This window comes from Emys orbicularis, chromosome 6 (genome assembly GCF_028017835.1).
Source record: "Emys orbicularis isolate rEmyOrb1 chromosome 6, rEmyOrb1.hap1, whole genome shotgun sequence".
NCBI lineage: Eukaryota > Metazoa > Chordata > Testudines > Emydidae > Emys > Emys orbicularis.
The window spans coordinates 80,925,915-80,952,935 of NC_088688.1; the positions used below are offsets into that span (position 1 = coordinate 80,925,915).

General features: G+C 41.3%; 1 protein-coding gene across 1 annotated transcript in view; it reads right to left on the bottom strand.

The window, feature by feature from the left end:
- FBN2 (fibrillin 2) overlaps window positions 1–27,021 on the bottom strand; it is a 260,834-nt gene that overhangs the window by 209,753 nt on the left and 24,060 nt on the right. The window lies entirely within an intron of this gene.

The following is a 27,021-nucleotide window of genomic DNA, read 5'->3' on the forward strand; positions in this document are numbered from 1 at the left end:
ATTTTTGTAAAGATAAATAAATAAGTCAGTTCAACATTTTGGCTATTATTGAGAAAGATGCTGGAAGATGAAGAGAGCTCATCCCCCAAAACTGAGCTTTTAGGTGATCAAATGAACATCAGCTGTAAAATTAAATTATATGAAAAGCTAAAAATAAAAAAAAAATACATAAACTAATCATTTTATGAACTCCTGGGAGATCTGGGAATTGGGATTTCCTGTTGCTGAGCAAATTCATTACAATTTACCAGAGGAAAATCCAGACCACTGGTACCAATGGGTTCATTTCAGATCAAATGAGGCCATGCAAGAAACAGTCACACAGCTAGCATTCCATTTGCAATGCTTAGTACAAACTAGTGACTTAACTGCATGCTTCTCACAGAATGCAAAATAGTTTATCAATTAAAGAAGTGATAGGGAAATGGAACTTGTACACACTGTGCTGATGAACTACTGGAAAAAACAAGCATTTGCAAATATGCAATTACAGATGTCACATCAAGTTGGTGGATTACAACATTTAGTAAAGAAAGCGTAACCCCTTCATTTTAAATCCCACTTGTTTGTTATGATTTGCATAACCATGTCTTCACAATTTGTGACTGATGGATAAGAATTCAATATTTATATGATCTATCACAGCCAGATATATAATTTAGCAATTAGCATACTCCTCCATGATAGAATGTTTCCTTTTTCATACAGCAATGGTCAATTGGGATATTTTCCCCATAATATCTACCCTGTATTATTTTGGATTTTTCTAGAAATTAAGCCATGGCACATTTCATTTTGAGATTATTTTAGTATACTACTGATCTTCATTGTACCTTACATTTAACAAGTAAAAGCATACACATCCTCAGGAATGGCTGAGCTGTGCTGAGTGCAGGACTGAGGAGTGGAGGAAATGTGGCTCAAAGGCATCCTTGCATTCCCCTTATCCTTGTAGCACTCAATGTAAATCAGAGCTGCTTCAGGACTGTTCAAATTTATGTTGATTTACAACAAACCTGTAGGAGTCATTCCAGATCAACAGAAAGCAACAGTAATTCATCCATACACACTCCTCCTGTGGCACATCCCGTAGGCTGTGCTGCTGAAAGAGGGTGCCAGCTGATTATGCCAGCCCAGGATTCCCCCACAGAGGTATTCTCAGCTGCCCACTTATGATGACTTTACATTTCCTTCGCACCAAGGATCAGGCCCATATGGTTTACATTGTGATTAGCCAAATCCACTTCACTGCATGTATTCACAGTGCATAAAGTTAAATGTGTGCATAAGTCTTTGCAGAATCAGGGCCTAATTTTTTCTAATTATTAAGAAAAAAGTCTGTGATGTTAGAGGATTTCCATCCACCTAGATAGTCTCAAGTGAATAACTATACTGAAATATTAAGGCTTTTGTGCTTTCCCCGCCTTCTCTTCAATACTCAAATACACAGAGCAACATTTTTTGCTACAGTACCTACATTATCTAAAGGAAGTGTTATAGTATCAGCTCCACAACGGTTTCAGTTTCACTGAGGGCCAGGGTTCTTCCCTGTCAAACCAATGACTGTTGCATTTTCTTAAAAACGTACAGAAATTCTCTCTCTCATTGATGATTGATAAGAGAAGACAGTGACCTTGTCACACAACAGACTCATTCAGGAATGACTAATATCTGAAATATTAACAAATTCCATAATCCCATTAGGGATTTCAGTACCATGAACTCATTGTGAATCTTGCCTGAATTTTAATTAAAGGCTAAGGATTAGGAAAGAGCTCTATCATATGTTACCATTGTGCACTCCCTTCATGAAAGTTTGTGCAGGTGTCATGCAGCTTGAGGGGAATATCATATGGTACATTGCTTTCAGCTTTCAAATCACTGTCGATAGTCAGGTTACTTTGAGAAAATACAAATGCTATCAGAAGAAAAACAGAATTGCTCAGAAAATAAGAATGTAAAGACATGGGGTAAAATCCTGGCCCCATTAAAGTCAATGGGAGTTTTGCCATTAACTTCAATTGAGCCAGGATTTCACCAGTGGAAAATAACATGCTCTTTAACAAAGACTGGTATTGCAATTAATTACTTACTGAGTATCAGCTATAAAAATATATATTCTCCCTGGCACATGAAGCCAATGTTCTTCATATACACGGCAAGGGGTTTTAATACTATTACTTCAGTGAGCAGACTTCCATTCTAATATCCAATTGTAAATACCGCTAATATTAATTATACAAATGATGACCAGAACTGCATTAATTATTTTTTAAAATGAGGGGAAATTATTATTAATCCCGTTTATAATTATAGTGCCTAATGGCCACAGGAGCAAGGCCTCCTTGTGCTAGGCACTGTACAAACACAGAGCAGTAAATGGTCACTGTTCTAAAGAGCTTACAATGTAAACAGAGAAGAGACATGCAGGGTGGGGGAAGGAGTGTGCACTCTGTGATGGCAGCAAACATCATGGCAGTTCTGGTTTTTGTTCTGGTTCTGTTTAACCTAGGAGGGGATAAGCTAAATGGAAAGAAAAGGAAAAGGAAGGGGGATTGGGCAGAGTCTAGAGGGGCAGGTATAGAGTGAAGCTGTGGTGAACGGACTGTGAAGAAGGAGGTGGTAGAGAGTTGGAGCAAACAGCCAATCAGAACAGGGCACAAAAAGTACAGTCAAAATTGCAAAACGTTCTCTGACTGTCCAGAGATCTCTGCTTTGGCTGATCTTGTTGCTACTGGCTGGAGGCTCAGGCTGGCTCCTCTCTGCAGTTTTCCCCCAAGACCCAATGGAGGGAGGCACCACCTCGGTCCAAGTGCCTCCAGAGTAGTGGGGGTCTGCCCTGGAACAGTTCTGGATGCAGGGGATGTTGGAGGGAGAGATATCCCAGCTAGAATCCACTTTACCCTCTCCCCTCCTCCAGTGCAGTAGTCCCAGAGTTTGAGGAAAGAGGTATAGCCTACTCCTAAATGGGTACTCATGTCTGCATCAAAAGCCAAGTTAATGTGTGCTTGTGTTCTGACTGTCAGCAGCCTATGCATTGCTCTGCATCAGGTCTGGTAATGACAGGAATGACCAGGAGTGATAAGATTAAATCCTTTCTGAGACTTCAGAACGATCAGAACTCCACACCAACCAGATTCAGAAACACGTGGAGCTGAAAAGTTGTCTTAAAAGGGCATGGGTGGAAAATAATTAAAAGGAAGATCTATGAGCCCCCCTACGTGGAAAAATATGGCTTACATAATTAAACTGAATCATAGACTATTGGAGTGCCCTAAGCGACAAGCACTCTGTGATGAGGTGAAAACAGAATGGGGTTGTATTACATGCAAAGTATTGCCATCATTGAGGATATCAAGCAAGAGATGCTCTGACATCATACCAGAGGTTCAGGAGTATTTTAAGGATCATTGCTGCTAAGAGATTAATTCCTGTGTAACAACCGCCACGCTGGCTCATCAGCAAAGACGGAATCTGGAAACTGCAACATTAACAGCATGAATTTCTATCAGTCAAGATAAATGAGTAATTCTTGTAGCTGCAATAGACTCATATCCTCTGTGGACAAGTTACTAAAAGGAGGATATATAACACACTGAGCAGTGGGTTACCATTGCACAATGGAAACAGTTCATATAACCAAATATAGGGGAAAATTCCTTCCACCTAACTAAAGCCTGAGCATTTGGATTTTTGGTTTGTGGAGGGAAGGACCCTAATGTCTCAAAAATTTTGTAAGCTAGTTCTCATCAGGTCTGCTAAATCTTACTGTCATAACTTGTTGCAGCACCCCTATACAGATTAGCATGGTCGGGGGCTGGTGCTGTCTGGTATGTATGTCACTTTAAAAAGTTTACTTTGGGGTACTAAAGAGGACACATTGGATAATGTGGACCAACTATAATATGGACAGAAGTATAATTACAAGCTTTGCTATGTAAAAATTTGTGTTCTCCTCAGGAGCGTCCTGGCCCCCCCAAACACTAGCATAGAGTAATATTTAATTTTGCTAAACTCATGACTTATTCAAATAAATCAGGAGACCGCTTCTTTCCTAAAAGACCTAAAGGTTCAGTATGTAAATCCTCTCACCTACTCCACACTGCTCAAACAACATTCCCATGGAGGAGTTTGGGGAAGGAGATAAGGAATATGACCAGAACACAGAGAGACTGGGTGCATGTATTAGGTGAGAGGAGGAGGGATAATATTAGGGGAGTAATGTATTGAGAAACCTGGAGGAGACAGCCCAAATCACTATAGAACTCAAGTTATTACAACCAGAGAGTTCTCTGTTGGCAAGAAGCAGCTGTTCTGCCATATCACTGGATACTAGGGCACAATCATTAGATATCATGCTAGCATCTATAGGGCCTGCAGTGGCGGTCAGGTCTGACCAGATTCTAATTAGACTCCGAATTACATGTAAAATAATTAACTTCATTCTAGAATTGCAGTGACACTGAAAGAGACTTAGTGATAATAGTAGATAACCAACTGAGCATGTGCACTCAGTGCAATTCTGTGGCTAAGGGTATGTCTACACTACGAGAGTAGTTAGATTTTACTTAAATTGAATATGTGGAATCGATATTACAAAATCGAACGTGTGTGTCCACACGAAGGACAGTAATTCGACTTTGTGAGTCCACACTAACAGGGAAAGCGTCGACATTGGAAGCGGTGCACTGTGGGCAGCTATCCCACAGTTCCCGCTGCCCATTGGATTTCTGGGTCGAGCCGCCAATGCCTTCTGGGTAAAAAAAAAAAAAAAAAAAAATGTGTCGAGGGTGCTTTTGGGTAACTGTCGTCATCCGTCCGTCACTACCGCCCTCCCTTCCTGAAAGCGCCGGCGGAAAATCAGTTTGCGCACTTTTCTGGTCAGTGACAGCGCGGACGCCACAGCACTGCGAGCATGGAGCCCGCTGCGACCATCGCTGCAGTTATGGCCGTTGTCAACACCTCGCAGCTTATCATCCACCTTTCCCAGAGGCAGATGCAGAGAAATCAGGCGAGGAGGCTACGGCAGCGTGGTGAGGGCCTGAAGTCAGAGTGGCACAGACCTGTCAGAAAGCAGGACCCCGCGCCGAGGACATCACGGTGGCAATGGGTCATGTTGATGTTGTGGAACGGCGATTCTGGGCCCGGGAAACAAGCACGGACTGGTGGGACCGCATAGTGCTGCAGGTCTGGGATGAATCACAGTGGCTGCGAAACTGTCGCATGCGGAAGGGGACTTTCATGGAACTTTGTGAGTTGCTGTCCCCTGCCCTGAAGTGCAATGACACCCGGATGCGAGCAGCCCTGACTGTCCAGAAGCGAGTAGCCATAGCCCTCTGGAAGCTTGCAACGCCAGACAGCTACCGGTCAGTCACGAACCACTTTGGCGTGGGCAAATCTACCGTGGGGGTTGTTGTCATGCAAGTAGCCAACGCAATCGTTGAGGTACTGCTCTCAAAGGTAGTGACCCTGGGAAACGCGCAGGTAATCATAGATGGCTTCGCCGCGATGCGATTCCCAAACTGCGGTGGGGCTATAGATGGAACTCACATCCCTATCCTGGGACCGGACCACCAGGCCAGCCAGTACATCAACCGAAAGGGCTACTTTTCAATGGTGCTGCAAGCACTGGTGGACCATAGGGGACGTTTTACCAACATCAACGTCGGATGGCCGGGCAAGGTTCATGACGCTCGTGTTTTCAGGAACTCAGGTCTGTTTAGACGGCTGCAGGAAGGTATTTACTTCCCGGACCACAAAGTAACTCTTGGGGATGTGGAGATGCCTATAGTCATCCTCGGGGACCCAGCCTACCCGCTAATACCCTGGCTCATGAAGCCCTATACTGGCACCCTGGACACTGAAAAAGAACTCTTCAACTACCGGCTGAGCAAGTGCAGAATGGTGGTGGAGTGTGCTTTTGGCCGTCTCAAGGGGAGATGGAGAAGCTTACTGACTCGCTGTGATCTCAGCGAAACCAATATCCCCATTGTTATTGCAGCTTGCTGTGTGCTCCACAATCTCTGTGAGAGCAAGGGGGAGACCTTTATGGCGGGGTGGGAGGTTGAGGCAAATAGCCTGGCTGCTGATTACGCCCAGCCAGACAGCCGGGCGATTAGAAGAGCCCAGCGGGACGCGCTGTGCATCCGGGAGGCTTTGAAAGCTAGGTTCCTGAGTGAGCAGGGTAACCTGTGACTTAAGTTTGTGTACAGAGAAGCTGAACCTGCCCCCGTTTCTTTACCCACTAAATGTTCAGTATCCTCTCCAGTTACATACCCCGTTCCCCCCCTTCCAACACACGTTTAAAAATAAAATCACTTGAATTTTGTTAATGAACACCGTTTTCTTTATTACTGTTTTCGCGGGAAAGTGTTGACCCTGGGACGCAGACTGTGGTGGGGAGCGGGTGTAGTGTAGTGATGCAAATGACGCTTCTAAACTCCAGGAAGGACAGGCTCTGCAGTGGTGGACTGGTTGTTTCAACGGAGCCTGCCACCCCTCCTGTTCGGGACTCTGTGTGTGTGGGGGGGGCTATGTGACTTTGTGGCAGGGTTACAGATCCCCTGCTGCGTGGCTCTGTGATCCAGGATAAGGACCGCTGCATAAGATCTCTAACTGCCCTCCCCCGCCACAAACTCACAGAGCAACCCCCACCCCCCCACCACAGAACATGAAAACCACCTCCCAGACTGACCAGGGTAACTAGTGACTGCACTGTGTGTGTGCCCTGCTGCTGAACCTGCCCCCGCCTCTGTACCCTGCTAAAGGTGACTGTCCTGTCCAATTACCAACCCCCTTCCCCCCCTTCAGACAGACTCTCCTCTAAAAGAACATGATGGAAACAGTAATTAACAGAAACGTATTTTTTATTAGCAACTACACATGAAACTGGGGGGTGAAACTTGGACGGGGGCTTGGGTGAGGCGGGAAGGAAAGGACTTGTCAAATTTTGGGGAATGAGAGCCTTCTAGTACTAGAGCAGTCTGCAGGGGTGGAGTGAGAGTTTTCACGGACTCTGCCGCCCCTCCTTCTTTGGACTTTGGGTGAGGGGGGTATGAGACTTGGTGGCGGGGGAGGGCGGTTACAGATAGACTGCAGCAGGGCTCTGTCCTCCTGCCTCCAGTCCTGCAGAACATCCACAAGGCGCCGGAGCGTGTCCGTTTGCTCCCTCATTAGTCCAAGCAGCGTTTGGGTCGCCTGCTGGTCTTCCTGCCACCACCTCTCCTCCCGTTCCATGTGTGATCGGTGCATTTGGGACAAGTTATCCCTCCACTGGGTCTGCTGGGCTGCCTGGGCTCGGGAGCAGCCCATAAGTTCTGTGAACATGTCCTCCCGTGTCCTCTTCTTCCTACGCCTAATCTGCGCTAGCCTCTGGGAGTGATATGCCAGGCTAGGTCGGGAGACAGTTGCAGCTGTGGGAATGGGAAAAAGGGAGTGAATTCCTCAGAAAGATAAATTTAGTTGTGAACGAAGAACATAGTCTTTTTCTGTGAACAAGACCATGCACAGCACCTATCACATGCGCACTCAGGACAAGGTCGAATTTTCGGCCTTCGCCTTCAGTGCCTGGGGTCTTGCAGTGCAGATCAGAGAAGCGGGGCAGGACACCGGAATTTGTGTAGCAGGCCGACATGGTAAGCCGTAGACTTGTGGCTGCTTAAAACTTTAATAGTAAGCACTGGCCTCCTTTCACATTGAAAGCAATGCCAGTCCCTGCTGCCAGCAATCCGGCAAGCATGAACTCTGCCCCTGTCCCACCCCCTCGCAGCTGTCCCAGGGAAAGATCCCTGTATGCTGCCCCTCTCCCACCTCTACCGCGTGGCTGTAAACCGCCGGTTACAGTTCTGTAAAGGAACAGGCAAGCAGTCCCAATACTAACATTCCCCTACCTAATTCAAAGCAGGTCACCATGAGCGACATCACTCTGATGAGGATTTCAGAGACGGAAAAAGAAAGGATGCTTCGGGAAAGCCTGCAAAGACCAGGGCCATATGCCGCCATGCTCTGCAGGGCAATGATCCCAGAGTACTTGCTTGTCTCCTGGCGCGGAAATGTTTGCTACTACGGAGGACCCAATAAGGCCGCTCTCCCAAGGAACCTGATGCAAAGGCTTTCCAATTACCTCCAGGAGAGCTTCGTGGAGATGTCCATGGAGGATTTCTGCTCTATCCCCGGACATATAGACCGGATTTTCCAGTAGTTGCACTGCCAGGGACTGAACCGTTAAGCGCCTAGGGCATAGTAATCATGCAAAACCCATTGTTAATATTGTTAATATTCCTGTTCTGTTAAAAATAAATGTTTAGGTGTTTTAAACACTTACTGACTGATCCTTCCCCTGATTCTGTGTCCGGGTTAACGGCTGGGGACGGTTGGTAGGGGATCTCTGTAAGGGTGATGAAGAGATCCTGGCTGTCGGGGAAATCAGTGTTGTAAGCGCTGTCGACTGCCTCGTCCTCCTCATCTTCTTCCTCATCTTCCCCGTCCGCTAACATGTCCGAGGAAGCGGCCGTCGACAATATCCTATCCTCAGAGTCCACGGTCAGTGGTGGGGTAGTGGTGGCGGCCGCACCTAGGATAGAATGCAGTGCCTCGTAGAAACGGGATGTGTGGGGCTAGGATCCGGAGCGTCCGTTTGCCTCTTTGGTCTTCTGGTAGCCTTGTCTCAGCTCCTTGATTTTCACGCGGCACTGCGTTGCATCCCGGCTGTATCCTCTCTCTGCCATGGCTTTAAAGATCTTCTCATAGATCTTTGCATTCCGTCTTTTGGAGCGCAGCTCGGAAAGCACGGACTCATCGCCCCACACAGCGATCAGATCCAAGACTTCCCGATCAGTCCATGCTGGGGCCCTCTTTCTATTCTGAGATTGCACGGCCATCTCTGCTGGAGAGCTCTGCATCGTTGCCAGTGCTGCTGAGCTCGCCACGATGTCCAAACAGGAAATGAGATTCAAACTGCCCAGACAGGAAAAGGAATTCAAATTTTCCCGGGGCTTTTCCTGTGTGGCTGGTCAGAGCATCCGAGCTCGGACTGCTGTCCAGAGCGTCAACAGAGTGGTGCACTGTGGGATAGCTCCTGGAGCTATTAGCGTCGATTTCCATCCACACCTAGCCTAATTCGACATGGCCATGTCGAATTTAGCGCTACTCCCCTCGTTGGGGAGGAGTACAGAAGTCGAATTTAAGAGACCTCTATGTCGAACTAAATAGCTTCGTGGTGTGGACGGGTGCAGAGTTAATTCGATGTAACGGCGCTAAATTCGACAAACTCCTAGTGTAGACCAGGCCTAAGTGGGGGAATGCCATTCTTAGATACATAGTCAGGGGAATATCAGATAGGAGAAGGAAGGTAGTATTGCCTTTGAATACTGCATTAACAAGACCACTACTGGAATACTGTGTTCAATTCCAGTGCCCACACTTCAAAATGGATGTTGAAAAATTGGAAAATGTTCAGACAAGAGCTACAAGAAGGATTTAAAGCCTGGAAAACATGCCTTATCGTGAGAGACTATAGAAACAATCTATTTAATTTATCCTAAAGGGGGGGGGGGGGTCAAGAGATTATTGGATCATGGCCTACAAGTGTCTACATAAAGAAGAGATTTCTAATAGATGGCTCTTTAATTTAACAGAAAAATGCATAAACAAGATCCAACAGTGGAAAGCTGAAGGTAGACAAAAAATTCCAACTAAAAACAAAGCACAAATGTTTAAGTGAGGGTAATAAAACATTGGAATAACACACGAAGGGAGGCAATGGATTATCCATCACTTGAAGTTTTTAAATCAGGGCTGGGTATCTTTCTAAAAGATGTGCTATAGCTCAACAAAAGTTATGTGCTTGATGCAGAAATTATTGGGTGAGGTTCTATGGCCCGTGTTATGCAGGAGGTCAGACTAAATCATCATAATGGTCCCTTTTAGCCTAAAAGTCTACAAAACCATTAATCAGATTTTCCATGTGGGTTTTCCTGTCTTACTGTTAGGTGTTTCTTCATTTGTTCCTTTTTCAGTATTGCTACTGGAACAATTCTGCCAGAGAGCACTGATGGAACATATGCTATAAATTATTTGCTACTTAGAAAGTCTAAATGCCCTGGTGAGAGAAGGTGATTTACTTCTAGCATGTATATTATTCATGGTTTTCTTTGTCTCAGAAAACTGTCCGAGTTCAGTATGTATTGTGACTTGAAGACTGACAAAACTTCTGTAATGATTAAAATTATTAATAAAATGTAAATTTAAAAACAAAAGAACCACTTTTTTCTTGGCATAGAAAGCATCGGAATGGAGAAAATGGAAGTAGCATACAGTACTTATAAATTTGTTTTGAAATTACGAACAGCAGTACTGTTCTTTATGTGCATTCTGCATTAACTCAATGGGGATGTCTACACAGCAACTAGACACCCATGGCTGGCCCATGCTAGCCGACTTGGGCTTGCAGGCTCTTTCATTGCTGTGTAGACTTCCAGGCTCAGGGTGTAGCTGGGGCTCTAGCCCGGAAGTCCACACAGCAATGGAACACCTCCACAGCCTGAGCAGGTTGATACGGGCCAGCCGTGGGTTTTTCTTTGTTGTGTAGACATACCCCAATGAGGCTATATATACAGATGTATGGATATTTTTCTAAGAATTTTTTTATTTGATTTTAAAAATAATCAGTTCTGTGCTATGTATGGTTTAAATAAACCTGCTTGACACAAAAGTCTGTTCTAATGGTGGGGAACATAGGAATTGCTGTACTGGATAAGACCTGAGGTCCATCTAGTCCAATATCCTGTCTCTGACAGTGGCCAGTACCAGATGCAGCAGAGGAAGACGTAGAACCCTGCAGTAGGCTGATAGAGACCATGAGGAGACCTAATGAGGGGGACTTAATAGGAAGAGATTGGCTTAAGCACTGAAGCACAAGGTTTAATATCCCTTTCAAAATTTGTTGTAATTAATTATGACAACTCTGGATATTTTGATATCCATATCAATATGGATTTCGGGGGGGGGGGAAGGATAGCTCAGTGGTTTGAGCATTGACCTGCTAAACGCAGGGTTGCGAGTTCAATCCTTGAGGGGGCCACCTAGGGATCTGGGGCAAAATCAGTACTTGGTCCTGCTAGTGAAGGCAGGGGGCTGGACTCAATGACCTTTCAGGATCCCTTCCAGTTCTATGAGATAGGTATATCTCCATATTAATATCCAATCCTTTTTGAATTTTGTTAAGCTCTTGGTTGCAATGACACCTCTTCTGGCAATGAGTTCCCCAGTTTAACTGCTGCTGTCCAGTAATTATGGTCAGTTCCCCCCAAATAGCCACAAAGAAACATCTGCCAGCCTCAGCAAGATGGAGGGAGGAAAGAGGAGGTGAAAGAGTAAACAAATGACACCCCACAGATTTACACAGTCTCTATTAGAAGTTATTTAGGGGGAACCTAAGCATGGAGCCCTCTTCTCGGCAGGGACGTGCTGACAATATTTTAATAAAAAGCTGTTCCCACATAGGTCTGAACCCTGCAACTGACCCTTCTTTGGCAGATCCCAGAATCGACACAGAGATCATTGATGCTAACAGGGCCCCATAGGGCACAGAGATCCAAACCCCATGAAGTGGATTGTGGATTTAGGGCTTAAGCTTGTGAGAACCCTGGTAAACAGGGTGTATCTGTGCTATAGAGATGATTACTGAGGGACTGCAGATTCTCTAACTGTGTCTCTTATTTAAACAAAATCTCTTTCTTATAAAAATAACTAAAGAGGCAGGTAGCCTGGCTTAACAAAACATATTTAACTGTACTTTGCTGTGAATGTTTACACTTTTATGTCTGAAGATTTACTAAGAATATTAAGCATGGTGTTCAGTTTATGCAATACAAAAATGGAATAAAGGCCTTGTATAGGGACTCTGGGACATCGCCGCCACCCCTCCTCCCCCTGCGCCCCAGATTAAAAAAAAAAAATCCTGTCATTTGGTACCAACTGTTCCATTCCAAATCTAAACCAAATTTGCCCTTCAAAAGGACTTCAATAATCCCCAGATATAAATCCTGACTGACAGGCATGATTTATGAGTAACCAGGAAGGGGATGAGCAAGGAAATAATCTCAACCCTCCCTTCATTTTGGAGAAAGAATTGTACCAAAGACTTCAACGACCTCCCAAGAGCTCACTCCCACACATGAGTGCCATTAGATAACCAATAGATGCTTGGAGCATCCAGAAATTAGACTGGACTTAAGGGTGGCAGAGTGCTACACTGGAACACCAGGCTCACTATTAGGGCTCACACTTATTTTATTCCACAGGACAAGTAATCACATGGGCGAAATTCACTCCCCTCACAGAGTCCAGGTACTACCACGCACTGTGTTGGGAGTTAAATCCATGTTGGCAGAGTGGAAGGATGAAATCCATGCTTGGGAAAAGAAAATACAGTGAAGAAGCTGTGGGATGCAGACACCACCTGACTATTACATGCTAAAGTATCAGTTGCTGCCCTACAGTAAACCCTACGTGGGATGCAGTAGCTCCCATTCCTCAACCTACCCCATCACTCCTCCCTACGTTAACGTATGGAGCCAGTGTGTAACCTAACTCCACAGAAGTCAAGGGGGCAGAGGTCTCTGTACACAGCTGCCTGCAAACACAAAACCTGCTCAGTGATATAGAAGGGATTTTGCAGTAAACAGGGACTCTCTTCGCCAGTCAGTTAATTTAACTCCATTGTGATATGTGTTGCATAACAACACTGTACTCAGTCATCCTGTAGTGTCATAACATCACAACAACGTGTGAAATAAATTCACAACTCAACTGCACTGCAAGCAAGGTCAGCAGGCCAAGGAATGAACCACCAGAATTTGGGACTGTTCTATGGATTTGGGGATGGTTGACAACTTAACCAGGAATTTTATGTTCATATTAAAAATTGAGGAAACTGAGCCTGGCCTTGCTAAAATTTTTCATCTGAGCAACAGAGAAGGGGTTGATGATATACATTTGTAACTGAAGTTAGACAATGAATCTGAAATGTATGCATATGCAAATAGTCTCCTTCATGTACAGCCTGAGTTCACGATCTGCAGATCAAACTGCAGTATGCAAAAACAAGTTTAAACATTAGAAAGGAACAAGGTTTATTTTATTAAAGATTATCTAAAATGGTTTTTCCTTCAATATTTTAATTACTCTAATACGGAAAGCCTTTATTTTTTTTTGCAGTAAGACTGAGCTGCAAACATTGAGGAGGTGCCATGAGGGAGGTTTCAAAGATTTAGAACAAGAAGTTTGATGGATTGTACTGATTTAGGCCGGATATAAATAAAAAGCATTTTTTCAAAAAGGTGATATCCAACAAATTGGGGAGAAAAGATTGTTGGCTGAAAATAAGAGCTAGTCTCTAGGGAAAAAAAGGGACTTGGCAGGGCTATTAATTTCTCTTGGGGAAAAAAAAAAGTCTGAGCAGTACAATTATTTAGACTAAGAACTTTATATAAACCAAAGCTTGAATATTAAGTCTGCCTTTTTAGGATTTGCTGATTTTCAGCAATTCCACATGCTAAACTCTTAATTTAAACATTCAGTGCAGTTAAGTTTGTGATACAGATAAAAAAAGAATTAATACAAAGCATTTTTAAACCAACATTCTGAACATTGAAAAACTCAGCTAAGTCTAGAAAAATCACTTGAGTTCTGTAAAATACTATTTGAAACAAAAAAGTCAAAGTTTTATATTGATCTGTAATATCTAAAAAGGCTAAATCAACTGAAACATTTTTAAATATATAACAAATCTATTCCAAAGGCATAAACTCCTCCATACAGCTGACAACTTTCATTTTACAGCTTAGATTTACTACCAGTCTAGCAATCCCACATGACAGTTTCTGACTGTATTCTATGATGCAATACTTTCCATCACACAAATGGATGTCTGATTGATTAGGCAATTTAACACATGTACTGCAATTAAAACAGGGGAGAGAAAACTTTAATTTAAAGAAAAAAACATGTTTAATGCAGCAGTATATGTGGGCTTTATAGATTTTAGCAGAATTCCAGTTTCTACCACACTGCTGTCAGGTTCATTCAAAGCACATTCTTATTTTTCTTTTGCTGGAACTAAGAAGGTAACTGTTTTCCAAAAATAACATTCCAGGGTTTGCACATCCATTTTAGCATAATTGATATTATGTCAGCTTTAAGTAGACGAAGGATATTACAATTTTCAAAATATCATCTGCAGATCAGAAAGCTCATTTTTTAAATTAAAAATAATTAAGTCCTAAACACCTATGTATATGAGGAAAACTTTGGCACAGTGTCAAGAAAAAAAATAAAATGTTGTTGCGTTTATTAGTTTGAGCTTGGCTTAGTTTTGGAACAAAAATACACACTTCCAAATTTCTATGTATAAAAACTAACATTTAAAATATATCACTTTTTCTAAACGTGAAGATATAAATAAAAGCAGAGAAATGTAAACAAATATTTGCTCTTGAGACCAACTAAAAATCATGAATGATGAAATAAAGGAAAGAAATAACTGCTTGAAGAAATGTTTGCCATATGGAACTGCAGTATCATTAAATGAGTGCTAAAGCGCTTCACGCTTGGAATCAAAGTCTCTATCCTTGGAAAAGAATGTTCTCCAAATCCTGGCTCCAGCAAGAACTTAAATTTCTTTTCCCCAAGTTTACATCCTTCATCCTACTCCTGCTATCATTTTATAATTGTGCCTATATACTTTGTATGTCTGAATTAAGTTTTGCATTATAATCAAGATACACAGAGTGAACACTGAATTCATAAGCTAACACACTAGAAAAGGTATGCTAAAACAAGTTCAGGGCTTGATTACCGCAAACACCAACACACCCCTTACACCCACCCACCCACAGTAGACCCCTAGGGGGAATATGAAATAGGAGAAGAAAATCTCTGCAAAGTTCCCCTATGCCAGAGTTCCTACATATCATTCGAAGGTTAAGGATTTGATGTGTGGGGACCACTGCCTATCATGCTGACCAATACTGTGTAATTGTTTCCTTGTGCTTCCCCATGGGTCTGTCTGTGTCCACTGATTATCTCTTGTCTTAAACTTAAATTGTAAACTCTTTGGGGGCAGGAACTGTTTTTTTGTTCTGTGCTTGTACTGTGCCTAGCACACTGGGGTTCTGGCCCACACTGGGTCTCCCAGGTGCTACTGCAATGCACATAATATATAATAACAAAAACCACATTCTGTCTGGGGCGTGAAGCCTCCCTGCCCACAGAGAGATCAGAGGGAGGGCAAGGCCATTTGCACAGTATCTGTGCCTATGCACTGGTCCTGGCTCCCAATGGTCCCCAGATATCCTTGGCAGCAAAACTACGCCACTACATAGGCTGTAGTGTTAGGCTACATCTACACTACAGGGGGGGGGTCGATTTAAGTTACGCAAATTCAGCTACGCGAATAGCGTAGCTGAATTCGACGTATCGCAGCCGACTTACCCCGCTGTGAGGACGGCGGCAAAATCGACCTCCGCGGCTTCCCGTCGACGGCTCTTACTCCCACCTTCGCTGGTGGAGTAAGAGCGTCGATTCGGGGATCGATTGTCGCGTCCTGATGGGACGCGATAAATCGATCCCCGAGAGGTCGATTTCTACCCGCCGATTCCGGCAGGTAGTGTAGACCAGGCCTAAGGAATCTCCCTGGCTGCACCTGTTCCAGACCTTCCTTTAATGGGGATCCCTACTATGGAGGTCTCAACAGGCGAGAATATAAGACCCAGGCTATATTTTTTCAAGGTAAGCTTTATCCTTTGTCACCATTTCTTTTTTACATATTGGAAAGGAAACACTCCACCAATGTATTCAAATAAATTTCTGCTAAAAAGTCTGTAAAGCTACATGAGTCAGATTTTGCAGTGCTACACCAGAATAAATTCAAATCAGCTCCACTGATGAGATGTGCCAGACTACTAACCAAATCACATTGAAGGGTGGGAGATAGCAGCAACGTAATCCACTGTAACCCTGATTGTGCACTAACAGCTGCACAACTGCCCTGCTGCTATGCCATGGATTCCTCCATTCCCCGACCCCTGCTGAACCTTCCTACCCTGCACAAAAGCCTGTAATTCAGGCTTGGGTCACAAGCCAAGATTTGCCCCTAAGAAAATAAGATACTGCTTAGCAAAACACAGCCCCTGCACAATCAGACCAACGTTCATTATAACCTTGAATTACTTGATATTCCAAATAGTGAACAGGACAATGCCTTAGCTATGCCCCTGGGGGTTGGGGGTGGGAATCTTTCCTTTGGACCATGTATTTAATCCGGGAGACTTAAAATTCCACCTATTCTGCAGGGAGAGAGTTAGGGTTTTTTTTTTTTTTTTTTTAGGAACTCAGTACTATTCAGTGGAATTCACCCTCCAAGACTGGAAATCCGCAATAGGCAAGGCAGAATTTTAAGGACTGCACAAAGAATGAGCACCTGGAATACTGAAAACAGAATCTAGAAATCCCCGCTATAAAGCCATCCTCCAAATCTTTATTCACATCAGTAGTCCCACTGAAGACAGCATAGCTACTTATTTAATTAAAGACTACACATTTGAGTAAGAGTGTTCAGAATCAGTACCACTAAGCGAACACCTTAACACTTATTTTTTGCAGAATCTCTGAACCTAGAAATTCACATTGGGACATTTTTCAGGTGTAAAGCAGCAGTCAGGACAATTACTTTAAATCTGCATTTCGCCCCCGTAGCTGCAAAACACAAAAGCAACGGTATGTAGTTTATTCAAATTTTCCTGCTAGGTGGACCAGTGGTTCAAAGTTTTTTTTTTTTTTTTTTTTTTTTTTTTTTAAGCACTGGTGACCTGTATTCAAATCCTTGCTAGGTCAAAAGTGAAAACTGAATTTGATGTTTACATCTGAGTCCCTATTTGGCCATATCAGTCAGCTTACAGTTTGGCACTGTTAGGCATGACTGGGAGCCTCTATTCAAGTAGAGCATTACACTAAAATATCAGAGGTGTTGTGGGTTAGGACTGAGGTGAATTAACATGTGTCATACAGACCAACTTCACTCTACGCCTGGCTCTAACCAATGTGAGAATTCCTTCAAAATTCATCCAAACTTTTTAAAGAAAAAAAAAAGAAAAGAAAAACTGAAGTTATTTCAATAGCAAATCCTGCTCAAACTAGAGAAAATATACGTTTAAAAAAAATTTAGAAACCCTTTAAACACATAGTCCTGCAGCTGCACTCAGTCATTAACTTCATGAAAAAAAATAAATAAATAAATAAAGGGACTTAACTATTTCACAACTGCCAAAGTCTCATGTCCAGCTAGAAGAGGAACATTCCCCAAGATGCCTACCATACCTGGATTATCCTGACATTCTGTTGGTTTCAGTGCATAGTTCACTAGAAACAGCAATCAGTGTTTTTATTCACAACACCCTTTCTGCTGACAGGAATAAGGACATTTTCCTCATTTTGCAACCATTGGCCTCAATGCTCTAACAGGATCTACCAGTGTGTATCAATTAGGCTCATGTAAAGTCTTCAGTGGGACTCCAGGACCACTGCTGATATTCACCAGGAAGTAGGACAGAAGGTAAAAAGGGGCAGCAATTCTGAATCCACCAAATTGTGTCTATGAAGAGCTAACATGTCACCCTTTGCAATACCCTAACCTATTACTCTGATTTTCCAATAGTAGTCCAAAGTCCTCTATTTACTGATATTGAAAATAATTGTAAAGTAAAGACTAGAGAGCATAAAGTGACTCTTCACTCAGACTCAGACAAGCCAGAAGACGCGCGCACACTCACAATTAATAACGCTGTTGGCAATACTTTTGCCACTTCCACTTTACAACTTTGTAATACAATCATGCACTACTGACAAGCATGGAATGACTCATTCAATTAGAATAGCAATTTAGTAGAATAGCAGCCGAAACATGTTTAAAGCTTCGTATTGGTCTATCAGTATTTCTAAAGGGGTATAAAGTTCCATTATAAGCCAATACAAAGGTGAAACAATATGGAGCTTTACATCACCAGAGCGCTACAAAGTTGCATAGCAGGATATGTCCTTACAATAAGAAAATAAAGAGAGGCTGATTATCACATGGGTACTTTAAAAAAAGAAAGTATGAACATAAATTACTGCTCTACAGATCTTCAAGGAAGTTAAAGAACTAGTAAATAGATAATTTAATTATCAACTGAGAAATTTGTATAATGTATTCTAGTTCTGAAATGAAGCTTGAACTTTTTTTTTTTAAATAAGTGCTTTAAAATGTAGTATTTTTTCAGATATCAGTCAGTAAGAAATACCTGTAGAGTATAAGTTTTAACAGCATTTTTTTTCCTGTTTGGGTTACTAATCTTCAGGCTTTCAGTCTGCCAAAGTTCAGAAAGAAGTTGTTTCTCAGAAAAGAAAACATTTTCAAGTTTCAAATGGTAGAATTTTTATACTGGAAAATGTCTCTTCCATTGTTACATTTTATTATTATCAGATGTTTTTAGTTAAGTTGGGAGGCCTTTCTTAACTTTCCATTTACTGTAGATATTCCAGGTTAAGATGGAATTGGGCAAATAGAAGCACTGAACTTTTTGGGCAATGCACTGCTATGTGAGACATAGATATATGATGTGTCAGTTGGTAACATGTTTTAAAATATGTATTGAAGTATGATCTACTGCTTACCTTACCAATAGGTTGAAATTAGGTCATAAAATTAACAGATTTCTCTCATTTTAATTTTCTTCTAGATTTTATGTCGCAAGGTATGAAAAAAATGAAACAGATTAAATACTCTCTCAAAGTCTTATCATATATGGCAGCGCAACTTAGATTTAGAACATTATGGAAAGAGCAGAGACAGTTTAATATCCTGGCTATTGAAAGTAACATTTTAGATCAAAGCTGTACATGAGATGCGATCCCCAAAAATATGACTATAAGGCCAAGTTCTGGTTAGTAGTGAACAACCCATGGAACAGGACTCGTTAATGCAAAGTGAACCGAAGAATGGAATTACTCATCCCTAAACTAGAGTAGATGCTGCAAACACTGTGTGGGGATGGAAGCAGAGACAATCCTGCCCAACCCACATAAAGGGTTAATCATGAAGGGAACGGAAGAATGGAAAGGAGGAAGCAGGATTCAGGGTGATCCCTTCGTTAGGAAGGCTAAGGTGTTTCGTGTAGGCCTGGAAGGCAGTGGTTCCCAGAGGCCTGAGAATTGTAGCCTGTCCAAAAAAAAGAAAGAGCAGCAAGACTTCTCTGAGGAGTAATCTGTAGACTAAGCTTCCCTGTTTACCGACACAGATTTCCCTAATGCAGGGGTGCTGAGAGCCATTGAACCAAAACTGTAAACCCTGTATATGATGGAAACCACTTCACCCCCAGCATCTATGCCCTGATGTAAGGGAAAGCTTACAGAGGAAAGAGATCAGCTGTGTGTGGATTTTTCCCTTTTGAGTTGAACTCACAAACTCTTTGAAAGTCTAGTGAATTGAACTGATTCTCTAGGCCTTCCTGAGGGAAATGAAAGGCCTAAGAATAGCCTGGTAGTTATATTATGGCCCGATTTTCAAAGGTGCTGAGCAATTCCCATTAAAGTCAATGAGAGGTGCAGGTGTGCAGCATCTTTGAAAACCAGGCCACTTAATCCTAATTAGTTCTGACAAGTTAAGAATCAGTACAGTATGGGAGAAATGTAAAATTATTATTATGTAGTTACTGTTATCTGTTCAAATATGCCACTAGCACTAACAGACATTACCCTCCTATTTCCTAAGAAGAGAAAAAGGTGTTCAACGGTGTTCATTGCAAGGCCATGCTAAGCTACTGATTACCAAATCTTCTATCCTGCCTCAACTCTGATTAAGTGTAATGGATATATTTATTCATCCACTGACTAGAGTGATGAATGCTTTTGTCATCATCCACTTGTATAGGACATGTAATATTACCATACAACACTTGAAAATGAAATGAAGACTTGCATAAACAAAGCTGTGAACATATGGGGAAAATTTGCATGCATTAAACTGTGAAGTTAAATTATGATCACAGGGAAATGTTTTTATAAATCCACAGACGAAGTATCCACAGTACTGATATAACTGCTTTGTCCTGTAATATTTTCTGTACACAAAACCAATGTTTGCTTTCACAGAAACCAAAATCCACTTATAAAAGTTGGAACTGCTGTTTAAGTCTCATGTTATTCTTTATTGTCTGCTCCTATATAGTATGTTTTGGTGCTAATGGTGAAACTGCTACTTTTGCCTCATTTCAACACAGATGCACAACAGCAGCAACTCTAAGTTAACTGCACCTAAAGTGATAGCGTACAAGTCTATCCATCATCATTTTGGGAAGAAATCTGAAGAAAGATCTTACAAGCTCAGAATGTAGAGCTTAATCATGCAACTTTTAACTCCCTAATGTACTAACCCAGGATGCCAGTAAACTTGAAAGAACAATCTAATAGGAGGGCTAACATTTTTAGAAGTGGTCACTTATTCTGGGTCTTCCATTTTTGGGTGCTCCGTTTGAGACACTTGGCCTGACTTTCAGCAGTATTGGGCACCTGCAGTTTCCCTTGACATCAGTTGGAGTTAGGGTACTCAATACCCAGGAAAAATCAAACCCCAAGGGTATGTCTAAACTGCAGCTGGGAGGTACGATTCCTAGCATGGATAGACAGACTCACTCTAACTCTGCTTGAGCCAGCATGCTAAAAATAGTTGTGTGCACATTGTTGAGCAAATGATATAAAAGACATTCACATTTCAAGAATAGGGCAGGGGTTCTCAAACTGGGGGTCAGGACCCCACAGGGGGTTGCGAGGTTATTACATGGGGGGGGGTCGCGAGCTGTCAACCTCCACCCCAAATCCCACTTTGCCTCCAGCATTTATAATGGTGTTAAATATATAAAAAAGTGTTTTTAGTTTATAAGGGGAGGGTCGCACTCAGAGACTTGCTATGTGAAAGGGGTCACCAGTAAAAAAGTTTGAGAGCCACTGGAATAGGGTCAAATAGAATACACTTCAGAAGTCATCTAATGCATGGGAAATGACTGCCTAGGAAGGAATACTGCGGAAAGGGATCTGGGGGTCATAGTGGATCACAAGCTCAATATGAGTCAGTGTAACACTGTTGCAAAAAAAGCAAACATCATTCTGGGATGTTTTAGCAGGAGTATTGTAAGCAAGACACAAGTAGTAATTCTTCCACTCTATTCTGTGCTGATTAGGCCTCAACTGGAGTATTGTGTCCAGTTCTGGGCACCACATTTCAGGAAAGATGTGGACAAATTGGAGCAAGTCCAGAGAAGAGCAACAAAAATGATTAAAGGTCTAGGAAAACATGACCTATGAGGGAAGTTTGAAAAAAACTGGGTTTGTTTAGTCTGGAAAAGAGAAGATTGAGGGGGACATAACAGTTTTCAAGTACATAAAAGGTTGTTACAAGAAAGAGGGAGAAAAATTATTGTTCTTAACCTCTGAGGATAGGACAAGAAGCAATGGGCTTAAATTGCAACAAAGGCGATTTAGGTTGGACATTAGGAAAAACTTCCTGTCAGAGTGGTTAAGCACTGGAATAAATTGCCTTGGGAGGTTGTGGAATCTCCATCATTGGGGATTTTAAGAGCAGGTTGGACAAACACCAGTCAGGGATGGTCTAGATAATACGTAGTCCTGCCTTGAGTGCAGGGGACTGGACTAGATGACCTCTCGAGGTCCCTTCCAGTTCTATGATTTTATGTCTTCCAATGTATGTCATTATGAGATGTATGAATAGAAAGGTGGTATGTAAGACACAAGTAGCAATTGTTCCACTCTAGTCAGCACTGGTGAGACCTCAGCTGGAGTACTGTGTCCAGTTTTGACCACCATATTTTAAGAAAATGTGAACAAATTGAAAGCCCAGAAGAGAACAAAAATAAGAGATTTAGAAAACAACCTTTGAAGAAAGGTTGAAAGAATTGGGCATGTTTAGTCTAGAGAAGAGAAGGGACATGATAAGTTTTCAAATACGTAAAAGGTCGTTATAAAAAGGATGGTGCTCAATTGTTCTCCATGTCCACTGAAGGTAGGACAAGAAGTAATCAGCTGAGTTTGCCACAAGGGAGACTTAAATTAGATACTAGGAAGAGTTTTCTAACTATAAGGATAGTTAAGCACTGGAATAGGTTACCTACAGACTGGGAGATTGTGGAATCCCTGGATGTGGAAGTTTTTAAGAACAGGTTAGACAAATGCCTGTCAGGGATGGTCTAGGTATACTTGGTCCTGTCTCAGAGAGGGAGATGGACTAGATGACCTCTTAAGGTCTGTTCTAGCCATACATTTCTGTGATTCTATGACTCAAGAAAGATGTTCAAACACAACCATGATACAGTATTAACCTATATGCACAGGAAATCTGTGCACAACAGCAACACTTTTATATTTAGCATCAAGGCCAAACTAGAATTTAAAAAGCAAGATTATTTTTACAATACATTGTCAAGCAACTATTCCATTACTGTACTTATGCAATAGAGAGTCAGACAGGCATTTTGTATGAAGGGTGGCTTGTGTTTAAAGCACTAGAATGGGACTCAGAAGAGCAGGGTCAATTCCAGCTGTGCCGCAGACTTTGAGGGGGTGAGGGGATCATGGGCAAGTCACTAGATCTGAATGTGCCTTGGTTCTCCACCTGTAAACTGAGGATAACAATACTTGCTGTATCTGTCATGTCTATTAAGACTGTAAGCCCTTCAGGGCAGGGACAGTCTCTTACTGTGTATATGTGCAGCCATACAATACTGGTGCCCCAATTTGGTCAGGCCCTTTTGGCACTATTGTAATACAAATAATATTAGAAAGTAAAAATAAATTAATGTGAGTTTTAGAAGTATGACAAGTAGACTAGCTGGCACACAAACTTCTTAACAGTTGGCTCTAGCTTTACAATTCCTACTGGATGCCTACTGTATTTGAGGTAAAGAAACTGAATGTTCATGAGCACCAGGCTAATAAAATCAGCAGTTCAGCCCCTAAACAGTCCTTTAAACTTGATTTTCTTGTATAATAGCAAGTTTGTTGTGAATGAAACTCATGAGCACTGGCTAGCAAAGCACTTTTTACTGTGTGAATTTCTCTTTTTTGTTATGGAGACTCCAATCATGGCTCCATAATTACAACTGTGATGAACTCTGCACTTAAAGAAGGGATTCAGCTTCTGTGATATGGATTGGAAAATATAACATCTTCTTGCAAATTGAAGCACTTGCTCTCCGGGTACAGAATATATTTTTTGAGAATTTACAAGCAAATCTGTTAATACTGTAAAACAAATATCCAGAAATTTTTATATTAAGTGGGCTCATCTGTTTGGCAAAAGCATGGTTATACCCCCTTTGTTCTTCCACATGATACTACACACACACACACAAATTCAAGTTTCCTCATTTTAGTTTACTTATGAATGTCCTTCAGAAAAGACAACAACCTGCATATTTTCCTTCTTAAACCATCAAGATCTCTCTAGAAAAAAATATCCACTTATTTTAGGCCACTCAATTGCTAGTTAAGATGCTTTCCCAAGAATATTTCTTGTGCAGAATTCTTACTTCATACTAGTTTGTCACTGTCCATTAAAAATCTAATAAGCGTTAGTGCAGTTTATCCCTTGTTCTCCCTTCTTCTGCAATTTCTTACCTAAAGTTCTTGCCACTCTTCTTTTAACATCTCAACGAGTTCATCAGTATCTCAATATGTTTTCGCCTAATACTTCACTACAACTTTCTAAAATGTGCTGATGGTTACTATTACCCCACTCAATCCTTAATGTTTTGAAAGTTTATCATGAACTGGCTTTGAAGGCTTCAGCATTTAAAGCCAGTTCATGATCATTTGCCAAAGGACTTGTCAAGACCTTCTCTCTCTCTCTCTGTTCCTACTTCATCTAGCTCCTTACTCTTTATCTTCACTGCTTTAATTGTATTCAGTCTGTTTCTAGACCTCATTTTCTTCCTATTTTAACAGCTCATTGCTGTATAATGAGTATTTCAACTCTCATCTCTAGAGCCCAGCAAATCTGCAGATATCCATGGACCATATTTGCAGATCTCGGATCGAATGCAGATACAAATTTTGAATCCGTGAAGGGCTCTACTCATCTCTTTGCATGTATTACATCCACTAGGTTTTGTTTCTTGATCTGTTTAGCTTCTCATCCTTTGAGCTGCTTTGGTATTATTAAATTCATTGGCTAATTTAAACTGTCCAGCTAATCCTGACAAGGGGAATCAGATGTTTCAAAAATCCACTATATAAAAAGACTCATCTGAGAAAAGCTAAATGAGCATTTTTAAATAACCATTTTTCTTAACACATAAACTTCAATAAACTAGAATATTGCAGATCAAGTAATGCATAGACTAACAAGAGCTATAGCAATTGCAGCAGGAACCATATTAATAGCATACTCGGTGTGTTCCAGGAGACTCACATTTCAGTTTTTTTTTTTTTCTCATTTCTGATAGCACTGAACTTTCAGGTTTTCAATGATATTCCTGTCATTTACAGCTGCTAAATTTACTGAATAAAAATCTGGAGCAAATAACCAATGACATTTAAAATTCAGGAAAGTCAGGAAGTCAAGTAATCTGGCCCTGCATTGACTCCTCTAAATTCCAGACAAGTCACAAAAAGAGACAGCCTGAGCATACAGTTCTCTCCAGGGAGCAAAAGGACCAAATACATATGGCTCTTCCAGTACCTCTTCCCAAAAGGACTCCCGTCCATCTGCTCCATCTCAAACATCCTTTTATAGAGGCTCACACAGGAAGGGGATTTCCTGTCTATACATAGGTTGCTGACAGTTTGGGTTTATTTTGACCATGTTTTAGCTTCCTCCCCACTTCCAATAGACACTACTGCAGTAAGAATAATATGTGCTATGGAATAAATGTATCCCCTTTTTAGTTATAGAATAGTTTTTGAAACAATCCTGATTTCTATAAATATATTATTCATTCACTAAATCATTTCAAATAATAATTTTCAGTTTACTAGTTATACAAACTGCTTACTTTGAGTATTTAGTATTTGTTTTTGTCATATGATTGGTCACATGGTATTGTTTACTTTCCATGGCCTGGATACTTCAAATTTCTTTTTTTTAAACAGGAGAGTAACAAATGATGAACAACACATTTTCAGATGCATATTCATCTTTGCTAAGGTTCATGAAACATTTTATGAAAATATCTGAATATCAATGCCCAGGATTCATCCACAAATAACGAATAATGACCAATTCTGTGTTTTTATTCTCAAAATATTATTGGATCTGTTTTTATTATTCAACCAGCTCTGCCAAATATCTTGCCTACATCTATGTCAAAATAAGTGACACGCTAGAATAGGTATATTAAAAAAAGGCAAATGCGTACTTCATGTCTGATCTGGTTGTGACAGGGTATTTCATCACATCATTCAGAAGTACCAAAAAGACTATTTTAGGCCTCCTTCACATTGTTAGTAAGTTATCCATCCATACCTAAAGCAATAGAAAAATATGCTGTCATTTCCATAACCTCTTTGACAACAATTTTTTTAACGTAACTACCTAATAAGTGCATATTATAGTGAGTGTCTTATCAAATAATCTAGATGGGGTTATGCTAGGAATGTCTTGGATACTGGTAGACAAATTTGGGTTAGGAGAGAAAAAATAGGCATGATCCTCCACTATCTTGCATCATATATAGTCATCTACACCTATACAAAGTTAGTACACAGTGGGCATAACACTACTAAATCAAAATGGTAGTGTTTCACTCCTACCTTCTACTCATGCGGTTCTGGCCTCCAATTACTGTGGAAGAATTCAGATACTTGATACTAAATGTAATACTGTGTGGTCACAATTGGAATAACAAGCCTTATTCTATGGTAATGTTTCCCCCTGTGAATGTCCACATGTATGGTATTGTAGGTGGCTCATTGGGTGTATGTTGGCAATCTGTATAGTATTACATAACTACAGTAAACTACAGAGTATTTTTTTTCCCCATTCTGTTCTGGTAGAGGAAAAATGGAAAGCAAATATTAAATTTACATGAACTTTTATAGTCTTTATAAGTTATGAAACATCTTGAAATCATCAATTAATAGAAGCCAGTGGCATCACATGATGCTTTGACATGATGAAACTATGAAAGAAACCGGCAGAAAGAATATTTTATCATTGCAGATTTTTATGTTGTATAAAATTTTTAATTAGATACATTATATCATGACAGCTCTTCAATTTCTTTTCAATTTGACATGCTTATAACGTTAAATTCAATTCCTCCCAGTTTCTTCTTCTCTTGACATCTGTGATTTTCTACTTGCTCTTGCTGCTGCTAGAAACAGCAACTCTCGGAAGAAAGTAAGAGGACAAAGGAGTCATACTGCTATCTACTGTAAGGCAGAGCTTCAGCTGGTGTAAACTGTCATAGCTGCATTGAAGTCTATGAAGCTATGACATTTTATAACAGGGAAAGGCCTCAACTGGATCTTTGAAATATCTAGGTCCCCTTTCTTACAGATTTCTAATCCCTTAAAGACCAGGAGAACAATGCAATAATTTCATGGAAGAGCTCTCAGAGTCATCAATGGAGTTACAGCTGGTGTGGAAATCTCATCCTTTTGCTGAAGGATAATGGGGAAACATATATTCCCTTGATAGCTTGGATTTTCCCTACCACTCTGTTTTTCTAGCCTTTTCTTCTGCTCTTCCTCTCTCCTACTTGCCTCCTTTTTATCCCCTCACTTATCTTCACTCTCATCTTCATTCCATTCCCTTGTTCTCTTCCCCATTTTCCCCTCTTTCAGCATTTTGATATATTTGTGCCAATACAGGAAATTCAGGAAAAATGCATGGAATACAGAAAATATTAGACTTTGGGGGTGGGTTATAATTTTTCCTTTACTAACTCAAAGCTAGTTTGAAATTTGGCTACA